This window comes from Rosa rugosa, chromosome 4 (genome assembly GCF_958449725.1).
Source record: "Rosa rugosa chromosome 4, drRosRugo1.1, whole genome shotgun sequence".
NCBI lineage: Eukaryota > Viridiplantae > Streptophyta > Magnoliopsida > Rosales > Rosaceae > Rosa > Rosa rugosa.
Genome location: NC_084823.1, coordinates 24,334,227 through 24,346,447, shown reverse-complemented (window position 1 = coordinate 24,346,447; position 12,221 = coordinate 24,334,227). Strand labels below are relative to the sequence as shown.

At 35.4% G+C, this 12,221-nt stretch overlaps 1 long non-coding RNA gene across 2 annotated transcripts; it reads right to left on the bottom strand.

Annotated features, from left to right (window-relative positions):
- Nucleotides 1-239: 239 nt before the first annotated feature.
- Nucleotides 240-5,209, bottom strand: LOC133741835 (uncharacterized). Of its 2 annotated transcripts, XR_009862171.1 has the most exons (10): nucleotides 4,911-5,209; nucleotides 4,690-4,784; nucleotides 4,151-4,283; nucleotides 3,921-3,997; nucleotides 3,435-3,527; nucleotides 3,119-3,229; nucleotides 2,200-2,254; nucleotides 1,016-1,962; nucleotides 602-674; nucleotides 240-415 (listed from the first exon to the last, which is right to left on the bottom strand). It is a non-coding gene; the product is annotated as an uncharacterized LOC133741835 (long non-coding RNA). The 2 variants fall into 2 exon arrangements; XR_009862172.1 differs by lacking the exons at nucleotides 240-415; nucleotides 602-674 and having other exon boundaries at nucleotides 681-1,962; nucleotides 4,151-4,296; nucleotides 4,911-5,202.
- Between the last annotated feature and the right edge of the window lie 7,012 nt (nucleotides 5,210-12,221).

Sequence of the window (12,221 nt, the reverse complement as noted above, 5' to 3'; positions counted from 1 at the left end):
GTGTCCTTGTATCTCTAGAAAAATGTCATCTAATGTCTTCTAGGACGTTTTTTAAACGTCCTTAAAACTCGAACAAGCGTCCTCTAATATCTATTAGGACGTTCAAAATATGTCCTCTAATGTTTACTATGACACTAGATAAGTGTCTTTAAATCTAAAAAAGATGTCCTTGTATGTATTATAGGACATCTAAAAAGTGTCAACATAGATGGAAAAAAAACGTCCTTAAAACTTCCATATGAAACAAAAAAAATATATATTGAAAACCAATGATCTATGAATGCCATTACTAACCAAAATTATATATTATTGATCAAAGTATTGTTTGAATGAAACCAAATACAAAATTCCTAAAAGTTCCTATCTACATCAATTTCCTCATGGCTAGCTGCACTGCATGCAAGTCATATTTGAACTGCAAAAACGATTAAAGAGGAGTATTACAAAATTTGTCAATGTTAGGACTTAGAAGTAATGCTAAAAAGAACATAACATTCACAACTAATTCATACGCATGAAATACTGTGTTAAAGAGTACATGTCCTAAACATTTTCTAACTACTAATAATGAATACTCGGAACAAAAATGGTAAGAACTAACATCACAAAATCTTCAAGAGCAGCATAGTGATAAAGATTATAAATAATCAACAAATTTCAAGAGACCTATTAACCTGTAACAAGAAAACTGCAGATTTAGTCACCCAACAAAAAAGGAAATACATTATTTCAACTTCAGAGTCTGATTTTTTTTTTTTTCAGGCACCTATAATTGTTTTACCATTTCAACTTCAAAACCATGACATTCAAACATAAAAAGATTACCCTAAGTATATAAATTACACTTAACATGTTGGAACAAAGCCTACAGCTTAGAAAAGAGCTTGACCTTGACACCAAAGGGACAGGGTTGAGAGAGAAAATTACTTTCCAGTACAAAAGAACCAAACAACATTGGTAATCATAATCTTGTACAAGTGCCAATAGATCTAGGATACACTAGACAAAAACTTACCTGCTAAAAACAACATCATCATCCATTAGCTACCTGATGAAAAAGACAGAAGGCTAAGTATTTAAAATACATCATATCAAAGAACAAAGTCTATATGAAAGATGCAAGCTAATATTCAAAGGCCAATAATATATGCTCATTAAGTATTCAACATATGGGAAAATAGGTAGATAAAAAAGTTGGACAAAATTGATAAAATGCAAAAAGTACACAAGTCAAATTGGAAACAACTAAGCTTTCCTACCTAAAATTAGAAGAAAGAAAAAATGGAGAAGATTGAAAAGATAAAGAGCTTGGCCCTTATGGCCAAAAGACTTGCATTAAGGAAATTACGGATATCTGTGAAGATAAACAGCTCCACCATTTTATCCAAAAAGCTTCTTTAAGCAGACCTGCACATAGGGGAAAAAAGTATACTAAACTTGGAGAAAATTTTCAAGAAGAGAAATGGGAATGAATAATATTTTTCATGCTCAACAAACAAACGTATATATGTTGCCTATAGATAAGAGTTAAACAAGAATGTTTAATTTAGTATACAAAACCAAAACATGAAGTTGATGACAGCTACCAAGGTACCAATTGCAATTAAACATGTATATTTAAATTAGAAAGTTGCATGAGCAGCAATACCTCTAAGAGTTGCAGAAATGATATGATTTTACTAACTGAAACTCTATGAACCTTGTGCTCAGAAAAAAATGAATAAAAGGATCAATTAAGACCTATACTTTAGGTGAAACTAGTAACTAGCTTAAGTGAATATTCTAAACATAAAGTCCAAAACTGTAACAGCGCAGAAAAATACGCGAATGAAAGTTTGGCCTTATTCCCATGACTCACTCCCTTCTCACCTTCTATCATATACATTTGATCCCTCTGTTGCCAAGGCCGAATCCATCTCTCGACCAAGTACTACTCTTCTTGATTCTCTCTGCAGCCCTCAACTGAACACAGTAAGTCCAAATTGACCACCTTTAAATTAAAAACACCAAGTACCAAAGGGGAAAACATAAACTAAACCAAAGAGAGATACATCAGTAATTCCACTGTGAATTCAATTATAACAGATTGTATCAATCATCAGATCCAAACCCCTAAAGAAAAATTAAATCCTCTTATGTTTTCAACATTATGTTGTAGCCATCAAATACACACCCTGAAAGAACATATTTAACAAATACCTGTACAGAATCAAGAATTTTCTCAAGTTACTGCTCCATTTGCTCTAGCTAAAACCTGCCACGAAAACGACAGAAAACAAGTTTAGCAGATGTAGGTGTCTCAATTCATTCACATCATCGACCGTGAACTTTTTCTTAACCAAAAACTTAAATCCCGAATTCAAAATCTGCAAACTCATTTAAAATAATATCTAAAATTTTTTAAGCACCAAAGCTCTCAGATCTGGTTGGATCCCAGATTAGTTTCTCTAGAAGATTCTTATGCCCATTCAAACCACTTCGCAGTTAGAACCAAAATAAAGCAAAACCGATATTGCAGATATCAATCAAACAAAATTAGTCACAAATCCAAAAAAGAAAATATAACCCTAGAAAAAAAAAAAAAAAAAAAACAAGTCAGTAGTGACTTCACACAGATCTAAAGATTGCCAGAAAAGGAGAAAAAGAAAAAAGAAATCCTAGAAAGAGAAACGGCGGAGGGCGAGGGACAAGATCTTACCAGAAACAAACAGGGGATTTGGCAGCATGTGTGTGTGCAGAAGAGAAGGTTTTATGCATACACAGAGATGACAAGGGGTTCGATGTTGAATGGTTGCTGATCTAGGATTCGGCGGTGATTTCATGAATTCTCACTCGATCGAGAGAGAGAACCGGAGAAGACAAAGTGGAGAGCAGAATGGGCTCTTCTGTTTTCTTTGTTTATTTTGTTCACGTCTCAAAAGGAGAGAAGGCTTCTAAACATTTCTCATTATAGCTAAGGGCCGTGCTATTCAAAATTTTAAGCGTCCTTATTGGGTTACAAGGACGTTGGTTAAAAAATGCGTCATTGTTTAGTTTGGGCCGGTGTCTACGAAACCCATTTCTATAGTAGTGCAACTCGCAAAAATTAAAGAGCCAAATTTGGAATAAGTAAACTTACAAGTGTTAAGGCAGCAGTTATTTCCAACAAAACAACATTATTTGCAGTCTCGATCCATAGCGTCATCTAAATTTACCGAGTCTTCTTTGAGTAGCATGCAAGTGACAAGACCTGAATGTGGAAATAAGTAAGATAATAAGCTACTTAATGGTTGCAATAAAAAACTGGTATAAAACTTAAGACTTAAAAGTTGTACCAGGGCATATAAGTGTCTCAATTTTTATCATAGAAATTTAGACAAAAGAACCAACTAATATTGGTAATCATAAACTTGTACAAGTGCCAATAGGTCTAGGATACACTAGACAAAATTTACCTGATCTCCTTGGCCCATCTTCTTTTTGTGTCTTTAGATTTCAATCAAGTTTTGGATCTTTCATTCCCTTGAGAGAATTCTGTTCAGGAGTTTCTTATCCAAGATGCAATCCAAAAATACAAAATCATTTATCAGCCATTTTATTGAGGTCTCAATGAAAAACAAACATAAGTAACCTCACTCTCAAACAAAACTAGAAAAGAAAAGAAAAATTGAACATGTAAATCAATTCTTCACGGAACTGAACTTGGCTAAATCAATTCTCTAATGTGTAACACTTAAATTGTATCTATCAAGGCAGCATATGTTTTGCATTTAATTACCACCTAAAGATTTTTTTTTATTTTTTTTATTTTTTTTTTTGTGGAGAAAACCTAAAGAAACTTGCTTATTCTTAGAGTTAACAGTCCTTACAGTAATCCAGATTATCATAGAGCTCTGATCTAAAGTTAAAAACTTTGTAAGGTATAAATGATCATGCAGTACCTCTGAACTTCACCAAATTCTGTAGGCTGTAATTGATTCCTAAAGGACTCCTCCATTGAAAGCCCCCCACATGTACACTGCCAGTTCAAAGAAAAAAATTCATATAGGACAGAACTTATCTATAGTTCATAAATCATGTTTCAGTTGGAGGACTTAAGAACCTACATCAAAGATAAAAACACAATAAATAATAGAGTTAAGAGTAAATTATTAGAGACAGATAGAAGTACCTCGAGTCCAAATTACATTCCATGAGATAAGCCTTTGTCACAACAGCAATACTTATGCTGTTGTTATCATCACCACTTGTGCTATTGCTATCATCACCATGTTTGATAACAATTGCAGCAGTACCAATGAAACCTAATATCACACACTAGAGAGAATAAAACCAAAAGCAAAGAACAAAGAAGGAGAAAGAGGAAACTTACAAACAACAGCAGTTAGCAATTCATCATAAGTAAAACTGACGAAAAATAAAACAGAAGCATATTGCAGCAACAAAGATTGCACATTTATAGCCAAAAAAAAAATAGAATAAACAAAAATGTCAAGAATTTTACACCAAAATCCACACAACATTGCAGCAAACTTATTTCTCCCGAAATCCATGCAATATTTACAATTACAGAAGTATAAGTATATCCTCTGACAGAACAAACATTGACCCTATAAGAAATAAAAATAAATGCATACATATATCCTGATACCCAGTAGTCATAGACATTATATTACATGTTCACATCAGCAAGAACATAATAATAGATACCTTGCTTGTCATAAGGAGCCAGATCTGACCCAGGGATTCTACTATATGGAGGGTTTGGTGGCAATGAATATCTCTCTTCTTTTTCTTCCCTGCACCTGCCAATGCAAATACAACTGATAAGTGCAAAGACTCAAGATTTTCTACGAGAAAAATCCTAAACTATCAACAAGAATAGTTTGTACACAAAAATCTCTAAAACCAATTCAAAACATAAACTCTACCTGAATTTTCATCTTTGACTGACTAAGGATTCCACTCCTCAGCTATTCTATGACTCTGGATTTTGGATGGCAAGGAAGAAAATTAGGGTTTTACCGAGTGATGAGGAATAGTGATGGTCGATGCACCGAGATGAGAAAGAGTAGTGAATTGCTTACTGATAGGACGAAATTAAGTGAAAATTTGATAATGAAATTGAGGGAAGGTGAAGGAGAAGGGTTTGCATCTGAGAGGGAACGCGAAAAAGGCTAAAGCAATTTGGGGGAAAGTGTCCAACTAAAGCGTAGGTCTGTATAGAGTGGATCGAATACCTTTTATATTTTTTGTGGTCAACTATTAAGGTTTTAGGGTATTCTGTGGTTCGAACCCCAAACCTCTGAGGCTGTTTAGACGCGTTGGCTTTTGTGCAACATCTCCTGTTTTTGCTTTTGGAGTGCTGCCGTGTTGTTGACGTCGTAACATGGGTACAAGGACATCGAGTAAAAAAAAACGTCCTTAAAAAAATTAGTGGGTGTCCCCAATATGGTTTTCTGTAGTAGTGCATGTTGAAATGAATTTTTTGTTTTTACACTTAGTAATTTCTGAGTGGTATTGGTCTAGGTTAGGGAAGTCAATCATTGTATATAGTTTTATTTGTTTTGTTTTTATTTTAAGTAGATTAGGAACCAAATCTCAAAACCCTTATTTTATTCTTTTATTTGTTAATTGACCTTTTTGTGTAGGTGTACCCTACAATCCCCGGACTGAACGATCCCTGCTTATCCTATACTGACAACTACATTTTGCAGAGTTAAATTGTGAGGCTATTTAAGCCGCACCAGGTCCTAGTCTCCTCGGGAGCCGACGGTAGTGCCGCAACCACAACGGTTACAGAACCAACCAAGCAAGGGTAACGCCCTAGCAACCCAGCCAAGCTAAAGTCACGCTTTAGCAAGTTCTCCTCACTTCCCAGTGGTTCTCGCTCTGCTCGATCTACAACATCGAGTATCGATTGTGATTTTCAAGAAGCTCAGCAAAAGTCCTCGCCACGAGGCACAAAGAATCCCGCGACGAGGTTGGTGCTCTCCTCGTCTACAATCGCTCAACAGAAGTCAGGTCAAGGGACACCCCCGACGACCGCACCCGACGGTGCTGGCACGCCCGCTCAAGAAAAGAGACTGTTGACCAGCTGCAACAAAATTGGAGCCAAACAGGTTGTGCAATTAAGTTGATACCCTTTCTCTATGTGTTTTGCGTTGAACATGTTTTGATTAGCTAGCTTTCTAGACTTTGATTGCATGTTTGATAGGATTGATCTAGGTGCTTTCACTTAGATTAATTAGTAAAGGAAAGTAAAATATGGAAAATCATTTGCTTCGAATGTTTTACATGATCAACTTCTTTCTCATGACTTAGAAGAACAATAATAGGATTTGATTCGAATTTGATACCTGGAATGGGTTTTGATCTTTGTTTCTTACATCTCATTCTTGTATATGTGTTTTTATTTGTCCTCAATGTAGGCAAGAAATATGGTATATAGACCCTAAATATGGGGGGGGGGGGGGGGGGGGGCTACGAAAATAAGGGAAGGGTAAAACAAACAAACAAACAAACAAAGACACAAGTACAATTCAACCTAAGCATGTGAAGGGATAGAAATGTCAAACTCTCGTTGATGGCTCCTCCACAGCTTCGGTTGAAATGGGTTGCCTCCCATACAGCGCTTAATATTTATAGTCCTTCAGCCTGGACTCTTCTCCTTGTTCACAAGTGCTAGTAACATATACAAGGTTCAGAATACAAACATTATGCCTTTCCTTAACTTTCTAAGTTACTTTTACATTTACGTACTTAGGTACTGGAACAGAGGACCTCGTTGTGCAATCGGACTATAGAACAGCTACCCTCGACAAGGTCATGTTTAATCCAATATACCTTAAGCATGTCACACAAAATTTTCTAAGTTTGTTATAAACTTAGTTAATATCTCAATTGATTCCAAGTTGTAAGTCGAGCCCAATAGAAACCACTACTATTGGTGAGATACGATATAGGGATAGTCGCCTAGACATAAGTCTCTTTCCTTTGTTTCAGAAGGCCGAATGGCCAGATTAATAGGTAAGTGAGAGGGAGGACTCATTTTGATGATACTATGGAGGCCACTCCCTCATTGAGGTTTAGGCCCCTATCGGCTACTCCCACATAGTGGTTTAGGCTCATTCTATAGTATCTCTGAGATCCAATTGAATCCATCACCCAGAGTCCCAATCTAAGACACCATCCGTATGCCCCTTACTCAGCTGGGAAATTAACTTATGCGTTAGACCGTTCTCCAAGTGCTAATAAAGGCCGCCCTCAACCTCAAGAGTCCTTAGCAAGGTACTAATGAAGGGTTTAGGCCAATATTAACAAAAGGGCCGTTGTCTACTCATACGATTTTACACACTTAAACAATTAAGCATTTAACTAAATTCATAACAACGTACAATTTACAACAATTAAGTATATTGATCTAAGTGAAACACATACAATTTACAACATGCTTAAAAAAACTTCTACAAATTATAAAAGACATGCTTAATTTTGTAACACTCATAAAACTTAAACTAAATCACAACTATAGCTTGGCCTAATAGAAATCGCAATTTGTCACCATTCCACAAGTGTAGTACAAAAATTTAGCATGCATTCTATATAAACAACAAAATCGATGACACTTTAAGCGCTAGGGATTTTAACAATCCCCGACAACGGCGCAAAAAATTGGTACGGCTGAAATAGCCTCACAATTTAACCCTGCAAAATGTAGTTGTCAGTATAGGATAAGCAGGGATCGTTTAGTCCGGGGATTGTATGGTACACCTACACAAAAAGATCAATTAACAAATAAAAGAATAAAATGGGGGTTTTGAAATTTGGTTCATAATCTACTTAAAATAAAAACAAAACAAATAAAACTATCTGCAATGATCGACTTCCATAACCTAGACCCTTACCACTCAGAAATTACTAAGTGTAAAAACAGAAAATCCATTTCAACATGCTACAAAAACGTGCCCATCTTAAATGCCTAGATAAGAGCCCAAATGAAAAGCCTTAGCGGATCAATCCATTTATCTAATTCGTTCTAATGTGGTCTTAGATCAGAAAAGTCCTTACCAAGCCCAATACTACTAATTTTCAAAAAGACTTAGCGTAATTCTCTTAACTAGTAGTATTATCTAGCCCTCGAATCAACTCACACGTGCAAATTAACCACATTACACATAGAATTTAACACGTAATTTCCAGAATCGTTTAACCATTGAACATGGTTTTTACCACTTTTTAGAACTAATTGCTACTTGTTTAACTTAGCGCCTTAACAAATAACAATTACTCTTGGCAAATTAAGCACACACACAAGAACTCTCACCGTTATTCTAGCATGCAAACTTATTAACCTAACTCTGAAAATTATCTAAACACATAAAAGAGCACAAGATTGTAACATGCATCATCAAAGAATTCTCAAAATCAACTCAATAATGATCTGAAAATCTCAAAAATATTAATAAAAATATTCTGAAAATTTCATGTCTCCAATAACACAACTCGCAAATACAAACACACAAAACCGAAACAAAAATTATAAGTAGAGTCATAGTTACACTTTGAAGCTTTCCTCAGCGGCTTAGCAACAATGTGATAAACTCGTCTCTGCTATGGTGGTGGAGCGTCCTTGACTTAGCGCCTAAGAGCTTCGTAGATTGATGGAAGGATGGTGGTCACTGTCTTGTAGGTGATGGAGGTTTGAGGAGTGAATTGGGCAGAGTCTCGGAAAAGTTTTTGGCCAGGAAGTGATGTTAATTCTGTTCTGGACGTCGCCTATTTATAGGGGAGCATTGGTTGGCTTTTGTCGATCCTACCCTTCATCATTGGACGGATGGGATTGCATCATAATTCTTTTAATTTCCCAACTGAAACGTCTCCTTTATGGCCTTAATTCCTCTCATAATGGGGTCTTTTAACAAGCTGAAACGTCTTTCTCATATTTATTTTCCAGTTGAAACATCTTTCTCCTTTATTCCACAACTGAAAAACGTCTTTCTCCTTTATTTCCCTTCTTCATTGCATGGTCAACCTGATTTAATAAAGGGCACAAAATTAAATTCTTTTAGAGAAAATAAAGGGAATTAAAACAATTTAATTTCATAAAAATACTCCCATAAATTCTCTCTTAAGGCCCACGGATTAGCATGATGGTGAGGAATCCTGATCCAGCTAGGATTCTTCATGAATTTTGCTTTTTCTGCCTATTTCACACCAAACACTCTACAGGACTCTCAAAATGACTCGATAACTTAAAACACAAAACTAAGGGAGAAACAAGGCTAAAATGGGGCATATACTCAATAATATCATCGCACTTTGTGCTCCTATCATGAATTGATCCATGAAACCTTGCCAATGTGTTAGAAGTAGTTATCTATATCTATTTTCGTTCCATTCATATAATTCTATCTTGATTCTTTGTTTTGGTGTCATCACATGTATATAATTAGTTGTTGAATTAGAATTAAAATAAAAAAACCCCTTTTCTTATATTTTTCATAAATAATGTATATATGATAGGAGCATTTTAATGCGACGTTTTAACTGCATTTCCTTACATTTCTTGCGTCATTTCCTTAGTAAAACTCTGTTTAGGAAAGTTTCCATTCTTTGATTGGGAAAGTTCCTATTTGTAGAAAGTTTCCATATTTCTTAGTTTCTATTTTCCATTTTTAGGAAGTTTCTATTTTTCAAATTAGGTAAGTTTCTATTTTTCTTATTAGTTTCTGTTTTCAGGACCTCCGAGCTAAAAAGTGGAAATGAACGCACAAATGGAAAGAGGAGCTTGCGAACATCAAGACAAACGAATATGAGAGAAAACGGTCCACACATTTGAGCAGAAATGAAGAAACGAGCTATCCTAGTGCAACCAGGAAACCCTGCGAAATGGAGGAGAGCTTACCAATGAAGTTTCCAACGCAACTATGAAAAGAAATGAAAGAAATGAAGTGTTTTGCGTTGGAAAATAAGAAGGCTTGAAGATGAAGCAACAAAACCCAAGAACACTTTGAATTTTCGGCAAAATGGATCAAGGCCCATCAAGGCCCAAGCAACTAGGGTTTGTGACGCATGGAAGAAACCCTAGAAGATGTTTGCCGTCCAAAGCAAGAGAGAAACAAGGAGTTTTGCCGTGGAAAATCAGAAATATAAAAGAAGATTTCGGTGGAGATTTTCTAGGGAGATTTTCTTGGAATGAAATATTCTTGGAGAATTATCTTGTGTTGTTGCCGTGAAGAATTAAGAGAGAAAAGAGGGGGATTAACGTGAAACCCTAGAGGATGACGCCAAGAGAGATTCTAGGGGAGAGTTTTAAGGAAAGCCAAAGTGTGAAGACCAAGAAACGGCCAAAAAGGAGTCTAGGTTCGTTCCCTATATTCTCTAAGGAAGTTTGGCCGAAATTGAACTACAAAATCAGAATATATCTCTATATATTTCGGCCAAAAATATTAGGGAATTAAAATGGAGTTTTGTGATTGGTTGAACCATGTCATAGGGCTTATTTGGCAAGCTATTATTGGAGGAAATTATGTGGCATTTTCAGATTAATTCCATGGGATATTAAGAGGTTTACACGGCTTGGAGAGCAAGGATGCGTCTCCTATATATACTCCCCTCTTCTCAACGTTGAGGGTTCCTCTCTTCATACATTTCACAACTTAGAAAAAAATCAGAAAACTCTCTAGCCTAGCCGTGCTCCTCTCCATCCTCTAGGGCAACCACGAAGTGCAAGCAAGGCCAAGGAAGAAGAAGACAAGCCGTGAACACCATCCATCCTCCACCTTGAAGATTGCTTTCGAAATTCAAGAGACCACATCATCACTCCATTCATCTCACCTTCATCACGGTGTAATCCGATTCTCCTTGTAACTTTGCTTTGTATTTTCGTTGGTTTTGCCTTAGTTGACACACATGTTTGAACAAGTGTTGGTTTCTGAAATTTTATGATTAATTGTTAATTTTCAGATTCATATATTGCGATTTATGGTTGCTTTTGTGTGAGTGTTTGATTAAATTTGCATGATAGAAATCTTTTGTATGATAATCTTGAATGGTTCGAAACATTTAGGGTTTTTATGTGAATGTTGCTACGAATTTAAGAACATGGATCAACTTTTTGGTTTTGTGTTCTTGAATCAATAAGTAGTAAAGGTTTTGTACAAAAACCGAATTTAATCAAAGAAGATTGCAATTAGGTGGACTTTTTCATACTAAGTTGCACATTTGAGTTGATAGCCTTTCTAGGTGCTTATTGCGTTAAACATGTATGATTGACTAGCTTTCTAGGGCTTGAATGCATGTTTGATAGGATTAGTCTATGTGCTTTCACTTAGGTTAATTAGCATTGAAAGTAAAATATGGGGAATTGTTTGCTTTTAACATTTCACATGATCAACTCCTCTTGCATGACTATGATGAACAATGATGAACTTGAATTAATTTTAATCATGAGTTTCGACTTTAATCCTTGTTCTCACATCCCATTGATGTTTTATTGTTTTTGCATTTTAATTATTTAGTTAACTTAGTTTTATTTGTTTTCTTAACTTAGTTTATTTTTCGAAAACCAAAACTAAAAACCCCCCTTTGAATTCGTAAATAATGTGTATATGTGTGAATATTATACTTTGTTTTAATTTTAATTGTTTAATTGTTTGACAATGACAGGTGTACCCTCAATCCCCGGAATAGAACGATCCCTATTTACTTTATACTACTAATGACATTTCAGGGTTAAATTATGCGCTTGCTTTTAGCGTATCAATTTTTGGCGCCGTTGCCGGGGATTGAAAAATCATTTGTCACTTTGTGAATAATATGTTTTTTTTTATATTGTGTTCGAAAAGAAAAAAAAAAAAAAATTTACTTGTTAATTATTTTGTAATTATCGAAATTTACTTAGTTTAATTACTTAGGTTGTTATTTGTATTATTGAACACGAGTTTAATTGTGGGTTGTAAATTAAAGAAGGAATAGGTGAAGTCGTGTTTATTATATTGGCCTAAACCCCTTATTGGTACCTAGTTCAGGTCCCTTAAGGTTGAGGGCGGCCTCTATTAACATTCATTGAACTGTCTAACACACTTAGGACCTTTTACATCCTAGTAAGAATATCCTATGTGAGATGGTGTCTAGGAAGGGGACAACGTTCATGACGGGTTCTGGATTCAGAAGTGCTTACAAATGGGCGTAAACCTCAATGAGGGAGTAGCCTATGCCAAAATGGATCCTACCTCTTG